Source organism: Glossina fuscipes, unplaced genomic scaffold, assembly GCF_014805625.2.
Source record: "Glossina fuscipes isolate IAEA_lab_2018 unplaced genomic scaffold, Yale_Gfus_2 0, whole genome shotgun sequence".
In the NCBI taxonomy this organism is placed as follows: Eukaryota; Metazoa; Arthropoda; class Insecta; order Diptera; family Glossinidae; genus Glossina; species Glossina fuscipes.
In genome coordinates this window covers 13,334,376-13,351,983 of record NW_023998414.1, presented here as the reverse complement: position 1 = coordinate 13,351,983, position 17,608 = coordinate 13,334,376, and positions in this window count along the sequence as shown.

Sequence of the window (17,608 nt, the reverse complement as noted above, 5' to 3'; positions counted from 1 at the left end):
TGCGCGTTGGACAGTGGCAGGAAGCGAAGCCATCAGTACATCCATTTGGGTATAGACAATGGGGATACAGAGAACCTATAGCAAGTCAATAAAGTGGAACGAGGCGAGCGAGGCTGTTTGATTGGCCAAAAAAGGGAAACCACAGCAAACTAGCCTGCGCTAGAAAAAAGATCCTAATATTGTCACGGTTCACAGCCACCATAGCGATATTTGAAGTTGCAATGTCAAAAGTTAGACTTTCTAAGCAAAGAAAAAAGCCAGAATATTTGTAGAACGAAGTAACAGCCTAGCGTGAGGCGGATAGAGACGTGGATACTACATTCAATTTAGTTTTACTTTGAGTTAGCTAAACTAACATTCGCGAAACATATCAAGAAAGCTTTGGATAAAGCATTATCAGTGACAATCATTCTATGCAAAATTATGCCAAACGTGAACGGACCAAAACAAGGCCCGCCGAACACTTACAACGCAGCATAGCCAATGCTGAAATGATGCAAGCCGCATCCATTTGATTGGAGAAGGTATTCCAAAGTATCTTCGGCGAAAGCTGCGAACGGGTTCGAAGGCTATGCACGTTAAGAATGATGTCGGCCTACAACACACCTTCGACGGCAGCGGTAACGGTCTTGGCGGGAATGTTACTCATCGACCTACAACTGAAAGAGGAGCTAAGTAACCACAGCAGCAAGAAGGAAGGAACTACTGGCAAAGGAAATTGCAGCGATATCGGCAGACTTAAGGCTGCTATCCGCCAGATCAAATTGACGGAACGGCAGCAGCGAAGGGAAAACGATCCGAAAGGAAGATGGATATACACATTCAACTTAAACGCAGAGAATTTAACTTTTTCGTAATCAAATTTTTCAATAGTGCGAACTGTTCCAAGGCTCAAGGAACGATGCGCAGCACACAGTATTCGTCTGTCCGGTTTTAGCATGTATGAGGAACAGGAAAAACGGATGATATACGCCAACATTCGGTAACTTCAGGCGAGGACACGACAGGCAGGATGATATAATAAAGATCAGAGATCCATACGGGTCCATCTCGAGGAAATGCATAAGCGGTTGCGTGGTTGAACCCAGTGTAGGACCACTAATTCACAGTGTGCTGCCAGTACGCTGCCTATTGGAAAAAAAAAAAAATATATATATATATATGTATATATATTGGCACATAGCCAAATGAATTAAGCATAACTTTACTTACTATAATAAAAGCATGATTTTAAGAAACAATTAGAGAAATATTAATCAATACTCATTACAATCTCACTCATTTAACCTGTAATGTTTGTTCGGATTGTTGCATAAAAAAGATATATAGCGCATAGCAGAAGTTACTATCCCAGATTTTCAAAGTAGATTTGGTACCGATATGGTTGAATGAATGCATTTGCTTTGTTTTATGTTTTATGTTGCTGCTGCTCTTTAGCTCATTGAGTCTACGGTATGATATAGATATATATATATAGATATATATATATATATATATTCGCTATTCTCGTGTATACGTTTACGCGAATGTGACTATACATACACTTGCATTTAATTTGACAAATTCTCTGATTAAGCAAAACTATGCAAAATGATGTTTCTGTTGTTGTTTTATTTCAAGTGCACAAAGAATTTTCCGCATGAAAAAGGATATCGTTCGAGTTTTTAAGTATAGATGGATGTATGCGAATTGTTTTAAGCAACGATGCGCATGAAAATCGATATGTTTGCTGATACTTGTAGCTTTTTCTTGATTAAAAGTGACTATCTGCCTGCATTCGATTGTTACTCAAAGATAAAATAATACTTATGTACACACACAAACAAGATGCATGCAATTACCCTATGTTTGCCTCGCAAGACACAAACATCTATCTTATTTTAAAAAAAAAAAAAATATATATATATATATATATATATATATATATATATATATATATCTTTGATTATTTTTAATTAGTTAAAATATTGAAACTTGCACTTTTTACCTCTTAAATATCATACAATTTATATTTTATTTTAATTATTGCCCGGATTATTACAATTTGTGGACCCTGTTAGCGATGAGTAATTTCTAAATATTTTATGTCAATATTCGTAGAATTAAATTAGTTCGATCCGTCTTCTCATAAGCAGTACTGTAGAGTGTAGAGTAAAGCTGCGATTCCCTCCTCCTTCAAATCTTTAAACAATACACAACTGCATACATGATCATGCCAAGTCGTACCGAAAATGCTTTTGAGGGAACTTTGAGCTTTTCGAATACCATAACAAAAACGAAGCAATTTGCGAGTAAGTTTACCATTTCCGCTTAATTTGAAGGACAAAGCTGCTAAATCATAGTGGATGGATTAGGGTATCGAAAATTCAAGTAACCACGATGCATATTCATGTGGGACTAATTTGTGGAATCAGACGGGCTATAAGCTCTTCCAGACCATATGCACCACGACGTTCTCATGCGTGTTCTCATCTCATCTTCGAATTGCCCATATACTGCACAACTCATTATTGCAAGTAGGCAAATACTGCTCTCTTTTTTCCTTCCCCATCTACCAAGAAACATTTCCGATTAACACCATGGCTTCGGGCATCGATTAATAAATCGTCTTAAATGCAAGATAGAGAAGTAAACCTCGACCGCCATCCTTTTTGTTTTTTTTTTCAAATATTGAAAGAGCCTTTGATATCCTCTCGTACAACGGTCTTATCGTTATGTTGCTGAACTTTAGTATCTTGGAATATTTAGAAAAAATGATGAAAATTTCTTTAAAATATTGTCAACTTTTTTTACTGTGGGTTTAAATAAATAAAAAGCTTTCTTACTTACATGATAAGCCTGCTTGCTGAGTTTCTGCATTACTGTACTTACCAAACTGCTCATATATCCATCAAGTTTAATCTTCCATATGTGCCTGTTTTGCTGGCAATGCTGTTTCGATGCTCGTCGCTGGGAAATGCAGCAGAATTTAGAAAGTGCTGTCAACGATTTTTTTTTTTTTTTTTTTAAATATGACAAAATTGTAAAAACTAAATTTCACGTTCCCAAATATCAGGTGAATTCTTTCATAAAGAAAAGATGTTTGCCAATTTCTTTCCGGTAGTAGTCGACAGCTAGACAAGAATGCAATTAAGCGGTCACAACAAAAACTCGTAGATATTCGACCAAACATACTTTTAGATAAAAAAAAAACATATATTTTTAACGAGCACACAGCTCGCATGCACGTAAAAAGTTTAAGCGCAACACGCTATCTTCATTCTTCTCATTCGAATTCTTGCACTGCATCTTTTAAATAGTACTCTTCAGGGCATTACATAAGGGATTTTTGATACGTTAATTTAAATAATGGAATACACTCACCGATCGAACACAACTGAACTGAAATCCACCACTTGTCTCACTACCTATGGGTATGCAGATTAAATAAAGTTTTTTACTTTTCAGATGCAGCTTTGCAGCAGTCAAATATATGATTAAGATATTATTATCGCATCAGCTTTCCTTCCATCAAAAAAAAAAACTCTTCTCTTAAGCTATGACAATGAGGCTACCCCTTAAGGGTATTTGTCATGCAATATTACTGCACGTATATCTTGTGTGGAGAGCATGGATTCAATTGGCACCTCAACCTTTTGCAAAGAATGCACAACAAAATAATTATTAAAATCGTTCATAAGCTGACACTGGCATCTTTTAACAATAAAATTTCATATATATCGAATAGTGTCCGAATCATATCGAAAAGTATTGATTTTATAAAGGGGAAATTTCAAAACTGCTGCTCGTCGCGCCCGTCTTAGCTGTTACACCGGTTAATTTAAATTTACTCAAGTAAGATGATTTGAAATTGTTGATTTCCTTTGTTGAATTCGTTTCGTTTGCTTACCGTATTTTTGCTGAATATTGTGCATTGTACTTTTGTTCTTAACTTTCACAAAGAATTTTTCCGTTCTGCTCGATGGACGATTGGATATATTCAGTTTGTTAAAGCGCTTGCAACGCTCAGAAAAAATCTTCAGAGACGTCAAAAACCATTCTACATATTCTTGGTTAGCATCAAAAATTCGGAATCGATTTAAGCATATCTCTCTGTCCTTCTGCCTTTGTTCCATTTAATATATGTTGTAAACATTCTCTTGACTGTCTGCTTCAAATTTCGCAGAAACATTCGAAATTCTCTCACGTGCGCACATTGGCATTGAAAATCGCCTAAATCGTTCAAAGAACACACCTACAGTACTACATAAACTGAGAACACTTCTATTATTTCAAAATAAAATAAAAAATTGGTTGCTTGCTTATTACTTAAAACATAAAAACAGATAAATGCACAAGCATTGAAATATATGTTCTATGGGCGATTCCGTACAAAATTTAATTTTTTTCTCAATACCTTTATAACGTATAGAAGCAAGCTTGCAAAAATCCCACAAAAGTGTAAAAATTCGTCAACAGTTTCTAGCTCGAAATGCACGTAAGCACGCCCGTCTACGCAATTTTGTAGTATTTACAGAAGAAAAAATAAATAAATAAAAAATCGCTTACAAATTTCGGGAAAGAGTTTGAAAATGGCGCAAGCAAGTCGAAGCACACGCCTACAACGTCCACACGTCTATATAACGAAAAAAACTGATAGCCCCTTAGCTTTGCGTATCGCTTGCTCGTTGCTGATAAAGATGTTGCAATAGACATTCGATATAAATTTTCATACAATTTTCATTCAATAAAATTATAAAAAATTATTTGGGATAACCGAGATAGGTATAATTGAAGTTAAATCGAATATAATTTTCTTGCTTGCTTATCCTTGTTTTTTTCTTTGTTTTGTTTCTTTGTTCGCCATTTCGCAATTTATATTTGGATGCTTCACTTTGCCAATAACGATTAACTCCATAAAACACAAAGTTGAGAAAAATTATAAAATATTATAAAAAAAAATTATTTATTATTCAGTGGCCAAAGCGTTTATGTCATTTAGTGGCGTTAATACTTATTATTAGAGAATATGTACAGCTAGGAGCTAATGAAAGTGCTTTGATATTAAAATTTAATAAAATTGTAAAAATGGAGTTAATCGATTTGGCAAGTGAAGCATCCATTTGAAGATAAAACTTCATAATCATCTCTTATAATTTATGTTTATATTAGTATAGCAAACTGTGTTTTTATTCTATAGAAAAATAGAAAACTAATATTATTATTATTTATAATTATAAATAAAAAAAAAAAGAAAACGATATAAAAATTTGTTTGTGTTAACTCCAGATATCATTTAGTTACCTTTACGTTAAAATTTTAATTTGTAATTAAATTTATTGCAATATATATATATATATATATATTTCCTCCAAAATGCTTAAACAACAGCAATATATTATTGACTGAATTAATTTCGATTAGATTTAATTAGGCTAATATATGTCTTTAGAACTGAGAAAATAAGATCTTATGAAATGAACCACAATATGATTAATTTCTGACATAAAACAATGATTTGTCATTGATGATTAGATGAATATGAATAAGTTCACTTAATTCATTTCTAAGAACGAAATTTCAAGGTATTTAATTAATAATCATTTAGAATAGAAGAAAAAGAAGAAAGAAATAAAAAATAAAAAAAAGACGAAAAAAGACGAGAAAACAAAAAGTGCTTTATGGCGTCAAATTTACAGTTTATATTGTTATGTTGACCTAGATTACAGCACTCAGCGGGAACTCCTTTTTATTCTTTTATGGCAGGAAATTGTGTATGTACGTATTTACGTATGTAAGTACGTTTATATGCATATCTAGATATGTATATGCAATAACGTTGGCCGTAACAGTTACCGTTATTATATAAACTGCAAAAAACACTTTCACACCGCAATTATTTGCAGTTTACAACCACTCGTACGGTATACCTTTTTTTCATATACGAAAAAAAGAGATAGCAAGAGACAGACAACCCCCGATAGTGTTGCTAATTCCATGAGTCATAAAAACTACAACTCGCAGCTCTCTGAATACCCATATATATACCCATATGTATATATATATATATATATATATATATATATATATATATGTATAAAAATAGCACCAGGTATTACAATTTTCACATTAGGTGTAAAAATACATTTTAAAGTACTTTTAACTAAAACAATAGAATAAACTAAATTGTTTATTGCATAAATATGTTATGCGTCCACCATTCAATATTCAATATTTTGAAACTTTAGTTACCCATCTGCGGCTAGCCACGAAAGAACACCGCTTTAGACGTAGTAGTAGTGTAGCGCATCTAACGGAGAGATAGACTTAGTATATTTGCAATTTATTACTACACTGACATTTACAGGACGGAGCCCATTATCGTCGATAAACGCTTTAGCTAAACCGCTTGCAATTGGTAGCATTGCTTGATGTTGATACCGTTCTCTTGAAGAATTCGATAATACCAAACTACACTCTGGCTATTTATCTGAACGGGAGCACACTTAACACATCAACGTTTTTTTCCATTTCAGTTTTTCATTACTAAACTCATCATCAATTCATAAATTCAGTGAATAGGAATCCAAGTACTTTCCATTATTCGGATATTGTAGATAAACACAAGCTGACGACCCATGGACAGATTACGATAACTGTGTTGTTTACTGATATATACATATATATATATATTAATGATAATATTTGAATAATTTCATAGTAATATCGTGAAATCAAGCCGAAACATATCGGTTTAGTTTTACAATTTTTTTTACATTAGATTGCTATTCGAAGTAGTTAGTTACGCCCTCGCTGGAAAATTCTTTAAAATATATTTATACACCTAATACGTATATATATGCACATATATACAAATATATAAAACGTAGATGAACACAATATTGAAGCTCTTATGTGCGATGGTGGGACCTTTATTTACAAATATTTTAAGTTAAAATCCGTGCTAAGCGTTGCTAATCCTTTCCTTTATTTTTTAAAAGTTTCGTTCACTCCATTCACCTGTAAGCACTTGATACACATTTATGAGAGATATTTTAAATATACGTTTCAATATATGGACTCAATTGAAACATAAATAGTATAACCAACATCTTAAACCCACTTAATAAGAACTTCAAATCCCTAAATCCCAATCAATTGAAAACGTATTAACTTGTAATCGAATAATAAGCGGACATAATATGTGACTTTAAAATTTGTATTAGGACAACTGAAAAAGCTTAAATTCTAGTTGTCTTACAGCATTTAAGCCTCTCGTATTAACCTAGAAAAAACTCAAATTAGAAAAATTGACAATTTTCGTTTGTATTGACCCGGTTATGTTAACCGTAAGCATAAGTAATAACAGCCTTTTTAAAGGCACACCATTTAGAAAGATTTCTGTCTAAGGTACATGTATATGGCAACACTGATGACAGAGCCATATGATTTCTAAATAGTATCGACCTGTGGAACGAAATGTGCCAATGTGTTCCTGATATTCCGGCCACTAATTCAGAAGCTACACTTGTTTTAGTAGCGTCACCTTTGTATTTTCACAAAAATTGGAAAAATTCGATTCTCATCCCTTAATTAATTTTTGATGAAAAAAAAATAGGCGTTCACAATCAGCTTTGGCGACTTTTATCTGGCGAAAAAATATGTTTATACGTGTTTCGCTAAACTTAAACTAAATCATGTGGACACCAATAAGAGTTGAACACTCCGGTCGCCCAGAGTCGGCAGTTGTTCCAAAAACCATAAAAAAATTGCACAAAATCGTTTCGAAATATCGACAACTGAAGTTGAGTGGGATAGCTGAAATCTAAAAGATATCCGAAATCAGTATATTCAGTGTTCCGTTTCGATGACTTTCGATGACAACGTGTTTATCATTCAGAAATTGATTTGGCACTGTTTAGGCGAAAGGAAAAGGATTTTTCATGCGATATGTGGCAGCAGATGAAACATGGGTTCATCGCTGAGTTAAATCGGTGGTCAGTCGAACGGAAAACAACCACTAAAAATGTTCCAAACAAGTGGAGAACGCAATGTCGCTGAAACAACTGTAAATTGTAAACTAGTGGATGAAATGTCATGAAATTTTGATATGCACCGTTCGAAGGGTGGTACTAACCAGAAATCGTATCTGTGCAAACAGTGTTGCCACATTTACGTTAGACAGAGTCGATTTTGTATGCGCTTATTAGCTAAGGGATATATTTCGTGACTTTTCGGGATAAAATGTTGTACTTTGAACGAACAGACACAATTTGTTATAAATGGACGAACCAGTATGGGACATTTTCGTTAATAACTTTATGACATGTTTCTAATAAAATTAATATGACATCGCTATGGAGCTTGTTTGATTTCGGACGGGAGAAATTACTGAATCCAAGCAAATCTTTCTGCCTTTGTGCCAAAGTAATAAACGTGTTTGTGGCGCGGCCTTGTCGTTATGGAAGATGATTTTCTATTCCTCGAATGTGGACATTTCGATTCAATTGTTCAGTTTAATCGTATTAGTGAGCAGAGAGTGTAATCTATTGTCTTGCCAGGTTAGAGCATCGCACAAGGCAAACTTTCTTTCTAATACTACTAAATTCAAAACATTACTCTAAATTATGCCAGGCCGAGATTGGCGTCGTTTGTGCAATTTTATCCAACTTGGACACGAACCGTTTCGCATATTCTTATTTCGTAGTTTTTACGGCTTGTAGTCAATCTCTCTCATACATGACTAAGTTTCGTTTCTTCCCGCTACCGCTTGACAAATGGAGATTCGGTCCATTGAATTTTCCACAATAAGTTCGCATGGCACGCAGATGGTGTGCATATTTTGTTGTTTGTTTTGCTCGAACTCTGTGCAACATTTTCTCATCTTTTCGAAGCGTGTCATCAACTTTATCAACGATCGGTCGACTAGGGCGCGACGCGACTTTAACGTTAAAATTGCCAAAACATAACAGTTGTGTGCTTCGATTGAGCAAGCATTTCCATCATAAATTGCTTTCCTTTTTTTTTCTCTTACAAGCCTGCGAAACGTTGCCGTCTCCATCGTAACAATATATTGAATTTGCAGAATTTAGCCGCATCTTCAATATGCAACTGATTTCAAGTCTCGGAAAACAAACGTCACAGTATGTTTTGAAAATTATCTATTGCTTGTCAACTTTCACAAGCCCTATAGTAAGGCCTTATAGGATTAATGAACATTTAAATGAATCTAAATCCATTCGTTGAGGAAAATGTCACGTGGGTTTCCTTCACTTATATGTCGACATATTTTTAAAACTTCTTTATATTTGGTTTTGTATGCACGATTCTAGAGAAGTGAATCGATTTCATTAGAGACTGATCGAATCGTGAAACGGTTGGCATTACAATCTTTGCATACAGCCATCAAAATTGAAAGATATGTTAAAAGGCATATCTCGGACTCAATTTTTTTTTGCTATTAATGCAAAGTTAAAAAATTTTCTTTCATTAAAGATTTATGGAAGAGTCCCTAAGGGTTAACAAAGCCTTTTTAACCGCTTATAGAAGGGGTAAAAAGGAATATTTAAAGAATTTTTTACACCACGTTTTGTATGCTTTCTATCGTTATTTGAAAGTGACTCGTTTAATTAGTTAAAACAGAAAGTAAAAAAATAAATGAGGCTTTTGCTCCGCTATATGTACACGTACAATTACACACACACACATGCACACGCACCGAGTGTATATTAGTCGCGTCTACACTGTGGAAAAACAAAAAGGGGCAATGGAGTTTTTGCGTTCTCGAAGCTTAGTGCTACTAATGGAGGGCTATAGCGTGTTATCTTGAAGCGAAGAATTTTAAAATAATTTCATAGAAAATAACACAGCCAAGAAAATCACTGTATGAAAATATTTATGAATTAATTCCGCGACGGTGAATGAGAAATTATTTTATTTATATTGTAAATTGAATGAAACTGAAAGGAGAAATAAATGCGTAGACCCTAAGGCATAGTAAATATTGGGGATGAACGCGTTAACGGTAGATTCAAGTATCACACCATACCATAGCAGTGCTAAACTTAGTTCAAGGCAGAAACAGTTCGAAAATCACTTTGATTACTTACCGTCCAAAATGAATTGATCGGGAAGATTGTCCCCAGATTAGTGCCCCAACAAATATGTTTTATGTTTCCGATACGACTACCTAATCTCTAGCCTGGAATGCTTCAACCGATTTCGACATCTTTGCCATTCGATTGCAAGAGTAGTAGAAAAAGCTCAGACATAATTACTGAGTTATTCAATTTTATCCAGTCCATATAATAGCATCTGAATGAACGTTATTTGGAAGGCATAGAATTTTGGGCTGCTGCACAAAATTGGCGTCTTGTACGATAATGGCCGTTGACTTAAGAGTGTATTTATTGTCGTGGCAGTTCATTAAGCCAAGTTCATGTCTACGTAGCCCATCAAACACTCGTAACGAAACGTTCTGCCAGCGAAGGATATTGATGGAGTCTTTCTAAGAGAGACAAAGGTTGAATTGACGTAGTTGCGATTCATTCAAAAATATTCGGCATTCCAAGTTAAGCTTGGCAGTTGTAGACATTTCATTTAAGAATTTTCTAACCGCTTGCGTATCGCGCAAACGTCGACCTTTATGACCGTTTATAGATATCTGTATACAGCAGATGTAGCGTGTCGTGTACGTAAATTGCAATTAACTCATTGATGGGCTATGGATCCGTAATTAATCGAAAATAATTAACTGGTCTTTTTAGTGAGAGCTTAATATTAATATAATTAAGGTAACGCTGCATTTTTGTTCAATTTTCGATTTAACAAAATTTCACTTTTATCAATGCAATTATGACACCCCTTTGGTAATTTAAGAAGGCATCAGGGACATTCATTGGAATCGTACCAAACCACATATATCAAAATAGTTGATAAGACTGACCTTTCAATATGCTATTTAAAATGTTAGCAGACTACATCAGTGAATTCTCCATTGATTTCGATGAGAGCACAAGTTTGATTTACTTTTATTTGGCAGGCGAACAACACATACTCTACAGGCAGAATGTTACTTAGCGATGAACAAAAAATTATCATTAATTGAGATGGATTTTTCTTACTTTTCATCTTATACGTTTCATAGCGTTTACATAGATATACTTATACAAAAAAAATTCAGGGGACACTGTACCTTACGGGTTGCGATAATATTGAAAATATCTAAAATGCAAAAACAAAAAAAAAGAATTAAATTGCAATTGGAAAGGAAATCTCAATGGCAACATATATATGTGACAGTTACTGGCGCTGATGACAAAGACCACTACCACTACGTTAACGAACCGAAACAAGTAAGTAACAGATAAGAAAATTATATTCACCTGAGGCGAATTTTTCAGGCCCCCCGTCTTCCTCTTAAAACAAATCTTCCTTTTTTTAATAAGGGATAAGCGTTGCTGTTTTTTTTATTTTTATGTTCGCACAGCTAGCGTAGATAGATTCCATAGAATCTATCATAAAATATTTATTATGCTGTAGTCATAGTTTATGATTTGTTTGGCCTGTTAGGGGTATTCTATGATTCATCTAACGCTTTTTCAACCCCTACCCATAATAAATTCCAATCTTTTTGTGGAATTTAAAGGTGATAGCTTCAATTTAGCGATCGACAGTAAGTTTACCACAAATAAGCGATATAGACAGACGAATTGACAAACCTAAATCAATCCCGAATTTTACACTGATCATTAACATACGCATACCTTAGAAGGTTAGAGGAAAGCTACGTACTGCGTGGTACAAACGTTTTAATAAAATAATTATGCTTCACATCCATCAATAGTGGGTATAGAAAAAAAAAAGGCCGAAACACGACATTTAATTCCAATAACTTTATACATAATTAAAGGATAAGTTAAAAAGGTATCCCTTTCTTATAAAACGATAAAAATTCGTCAAGAAAAAAGTTGATGGCGTTTTTCCTAGACGGCGGCTTCAGATTCACATAATTTTTGTGCAAGTAACCCTATCAAGTCATACTACAACGCGCGCGAATAGAAAAAGTCCATATGTAATCAAGGGGGAAAGACATTGTCGTAGTGAGAAAAAGATGCTTATGTTTGCGCATAACTTTTTCAGAATTTAAGACAAAGTTGGAGCATAATTATAATCGAGAAAGTCATTAAGCATACATTTAAGTATTGAAAAACGAACGAAATCACTATATTATATCACGGTCCTAGAATTATTCATATAATTATATTTCAAAATAAGTTTTCATGCGGGAAGTATTCGAAGAAATGGTCTGATTCGGACCATTTTCGATGGAGTTTTTCTTTGATGCAAAACACGGCCTGTACGTTGGGCACAAGAAAAAAAAAAAAACGGACCGACAGACAGGCAAAGCTAGATCCGTTTTGAAAGTGATTCTGAATCGATCGTTAGAATGAATAGCGTTGGGTCTAACTCTAGTCCTTCTGTATGTGGCAAACATCCTCACACACTTAATGTACCACCAGTGGTATAGTCTACAAAAGGTTATTTATGAAAAATATTAAATAGAGCATACTGATCGGGGACCCGTCCTAGCGAAGCATTTTTAATTTCAAAGAACTTGAGACATGCAGCGAAGCTTTTGCAAATTTTCAAATCTGAAAGCTAAAAATCACTTAAGCTGCAGGTATAGAGTAGTCCGTACGACATTTTAGAAATTGGTTGGCGATCAGGAAGAAGGCAAGGCATTGTTAAGGTCATGCTTCGGGAAAAATACGTTTCAATTTTCGAAAAGTGTTGTAGATATGTCGTTCATGACATTATACCATCACGGAATAATAAAACTGCCCTTCAAGGTTCAGCTATTTTTCTCTATTCACTTTTCTCGAAGACTTTTTGCGACAGCGGACCGCTTAGGCTGCACTTGTTAAGGAAAGTATCATGGGTTTTACGTTTTACCTGGCAGAAGTATTAAGATCTTTTGAATCACTTCCGCATTGCGCTATTGCTTCCCACTCGAATATTATTTGGTATAGTTTCTCCTTTCCGAGTGTTTGAGGAAGAGCTCGAAATTTTAAAGAAAAACTTTTTGCGAGTAGTGAATATTCTTTCAGCTTGTCTCGAGGCGACTCAAAACATCTATGAAAAAAAAAGAAAAAAATATTATGACATTTATGGTTCCAGTCGTTCATGTCTTTCTAATTGCCAAAAGCACTTTTGCACTATTTGCTTAAAGTGAGATACTTGAGAAGGCTCGATACTACATGAGTTCACTGTGAGAAATTTGATGAACTGAATTTCCACCTGCGAATCAACCTATTTTGATGAAAGAGGTGACGACGGGCGATAAAATATGAGTCACATACGACAATTATTGGAGAAACAGATCGTGGTCGCATAAATGTTGACAGAGATCGGGTTGACACCAGCTAAGGTACAGCTTGATGTGTGATGGGATTACGAAGAAATTGTGCATCAGGGCCATGCTCCAACCAATCGTTTCATTAGATAGTGTGTAAGCAAGTAATCTAATTAGAAGCGTGTAAGTGAATCTGAAGCGCCAGGATTTGATCATCACACAAAGACACACTCGGCATTTATTAAGAGAGCTTGGATGGGAAATTACAGCCACCATGCAAACTTAATCTTGCCCCGCCCGGCAAACATTTGTTTCGCTCTCTACAAAAACGCGCTTTTAGTGATGTAAAATTAATCTTAGCTTTTTGCCCAGAAATTCGAGAACATCTACTTTGAAGGCATGGGGGTTTTGAATTTCTGTACAAAAAGATCAAGAACTTTTTTTTTTTTTTTCTTTTGTCTTGAGAAAATACGCAGTAGACATTTGAAGGGACGTAGGCCAACAGCAGAATATTATTCTTTATTTTCGAGGGCTTTATAGAGTAATCTCGAGTGTTACAAACATAATGACTTAATAAGTAAACCGGCATTTGTCGGTGATTTCTATAAAAATCTGATTCTGGTGTCTGCAGGGTCTGATAGTTTTAAATTACTTTGTTACTCATTAATGTCAAACAACTTATTATATAACAATTTACCAGCTTTATTGTTATTATTGCAGTCGCATGGGAAATGAAACAAATTGCTATTGTTACCTGAATGAAATGCACTTTATTTGATAGTCATCTTACTGTGTTCTACCTTCTTTGGCTCATAATGATATTTGATCTTCTGCTTTGTAATCATGGAGGATTGCAGCTGCGCTTGCACCGTTACCTATAGCGTAACGGTAAAAATAATAAAGAATAAATAAGTTTATATATTCGGTGGTTGGAAAAGTGATCACTGGGATGCTGATAAATAAATAAAACGTTTAATTGAGATGATATCCAAGCTGGTAGGTCTGCTAGCTTAAAGCTTTGTTTTGCTGAAACGTTCTCCGCCATTTAGGATAATATTTAAACTTGGCTCGAGTTTGCAAAATATATTTTTTGGAAAAATGACATTCGTGACGTTTAAGACGTCATTAAAACTTGCCTTACGGTGGGACACTTTCCTCTTTTCACATTCTTCAAACTATAGGATCGAAAAAGAGGTCGAAAAAGTGATCGAAAAGTAGAATGAAAATTGATGTTGTAAGTTCTCCCCAATCACCCAATATTGTGCCTTGAATACAATAAAAGAAGATGCATACAAAGAGATTCGTATCGCACCGTAAAAGAAAAAACGAAACAATGAAACCGATATAATAAATAATTTTTGCTTATATTTAAATGATGCCAGCAAACAACATAATATGACTTACAAGGGAATGACAATAGTTATAGTTATATGGGACATCGTAGGAAAAGCAGAGATTTTAATACGTTTAAGTTATTTTCTTAATGTATTGTAAAATGACTAGCAAGGTACATTAAAACCAATGAAAAAAAAAAAAAAAAAAAACAATAAAAACAACACATACAACAAAACGCAGCAATCATTGTTGCTTTACGGAATAAGTTGCTACTTTGTGCCACGAAGCGAAGTTCATCAAGTGCAAAATAGATTTTATTGCAATTATATAAAGTAATCGTATAAAATATTGGACTTGAATTTCCTTGTTTTACGGCCATTAGGAACTTCAAGGCGAGTATCCTAACTACTCCCTTGTGAAGTGCAAAGCGAATTTATTTCAAGTTGACAAAAATTATGCCCTCTTTTTATCTCGATTTTTCTCAAAACGTGTCATTCGTTCTGTTTTGTCCTTATATCTATTACCGAATCGAAGCGTATCCTACAGGTTTCGAGTTTATTCGAATTTAATCTAAATCGCAATAAGAAATGTACTAACTTTCGGAACCGCAAAATGGATGACCCTACAGGTTTTTAATCAATCGCTATAGATCAACTATGACAGTGAATGTAATTCACTCATTAACATGCACATCTGTAACGGTTAGAAGAGTGATATTCGCAAACCGTAACGGATGTCGATTTAAAATTTTGCACAAATACTATGCAGGATGAGTGGTGATTCTATCATGTTGTCGTTCTTCTAATTAACCTGCGAACCCAATAATTTCTTTGCAACTTTTCAGCATTAGTTTGTGATGATGGACATCAAAGCGTATATAACTTTTTCACTTGTTTCAATTTCAAATCGAACCCTATTATGCTTCATTAAAAGTAAACGTAAACCACTTCTTATATCACAATATTTTTGGTGAAACGGATTATTTACCCGTTTAGATGTAGAAAATGTACGACTCTGTGGCGTTGAACTGTACGCGCAAAAGGAAAAGTTGCCGGCCATTATTCAAGTATTCATAAATAAGGATTTCTTCTAGAGTGACGCTGTCACATCAAAAGCCCGTATACCGCAGCAAGTAAGCTATTTATTTGAAGACTTTAAGGTTGATCCTACAATTTTTTTTGTAAATTGTAGTTATTTTTGATTTTCCTCATTGCCGCCTTAAAGTCAGTATTTGAAATATAAAATCACTTAAAAGAAATGTTGCCGTTATTTCGATCGTAAAATTTTATTTTCATGACACATCAAAAGTTATGTTTCAACTTACATATGTGCGGACAACTGTACAATTGCTTTTAGGGGAAATATGTTTGGACATGTGCATGAGTAGAAATGCATGTAACTTTAAACATAACACTTCATGATAATTGCTTTATGTTCATTTAAGCAAAACTGAAACCTTTTCTTAAATAGTTCTTTATATCCATTAACATGAAGAGGATAACAAAATTAGTGAACACTAATATGGCGGAGACGTTTCTTTTCTATTTTTTTTTTTTGCATTGAAATATTCATTTAATTTCGAATTTCTGATATAATTATAAATTGCTGCGTAACATAATTAGAATTCTGTTCATTTGCTATTAGAAAAAATATCATACCGTTTTCTACAATATGCAGCGAGAAGCATCAAAATTGCCAAAGCAATCCTTTTAGGGGAATTTTTTGCATTAATTAAATGGGAACTTTAAATATGATTTAGAAAGACATTTGTCTGTATATATATATATATATATTGAAATAAAAGGAATAGCTTAACCGAAAATGAAAAATTCGAAATACAACAAACGGGCGTTTCATTCAAACCCTTTCAAGTTTAAGTTCGTATCGCTGAATTGTGACGCAAGGCTTTAATTTCCGTGATCGGAGCAGAATCTATTTTGTATTCGAGTAATACGCAATAACAAGAATGAACAAAGTGAACAGAAACTTGATAACGGTAAGCTTTTAATGTGACTTTGGCATGTCTACCAATGAAATTACAGCAAAGCTGAGATTGAAACCTAAGATTGCATCGATCACAATAAGAATTGAAGAGTAATACGAATTGAATTAAAAATAAAGCTAAAAACATTGAAGAAGCTTTGTCAGTTACAGTTGCACGTTACACGTCACAGAATTATTTTCTAAATCGATTTAAACCTATCTGTTCATTTGTCGCCCTTTCTAACTTGATCTACGTCTTTTCACACTTGTGTTGAACCTATAAGTCACAATTTTTGAAATGTTTTGCGCGAAATTTCGTGCGCTAACAAGAAAATTTCGCAAAAGATCGCCTTATTTTGACAAAGTCAAAGTTAATGCTACTCCACATTCCAAATTGATGCGAAAAATCTGGATCAGATCTGAACCAGCTTTTCAAGCCACCCACCCTTTACCCATGCCCTTGTATGGCAAAATGTTTTAATTGTTAATATTGTAAATCAAAATTCATTGTATCAAATTTGGACCCGATAGGACTGTTTGTTTGGCAATATGCCAAAGGTGGTGATACCGTCATTTTTCAGCTTGATAACGTTCAGCTTCATAAGGTAATGCCTCTCCCGCTGCACAGACATTACTCGTTCGGATTAACAACGATTTTAGCAGATAGGCGATGGCCTGTTATGCCACTTAAAAAGTCGGTCCGTTTTAGGGATAGATTTAAAACATGGGGCGTGACGATTCGGTACGAAATTTATATTGTTTTTGTTTTTGTTTTTTTTTTTTGAAAAGATGGGAAGTGTTTACTGCTAGAAGAAGGCAATACAATCAATCAGATACACTTTACCATTCATGACGATTAAGGGTTTTTTTTTTTTGTGATAAGTGAAAGACGTGACCAAAAATTAATTCACACTATTTCGTTTAATAAAATCCTTAATTTATTTTTATGACAAAATA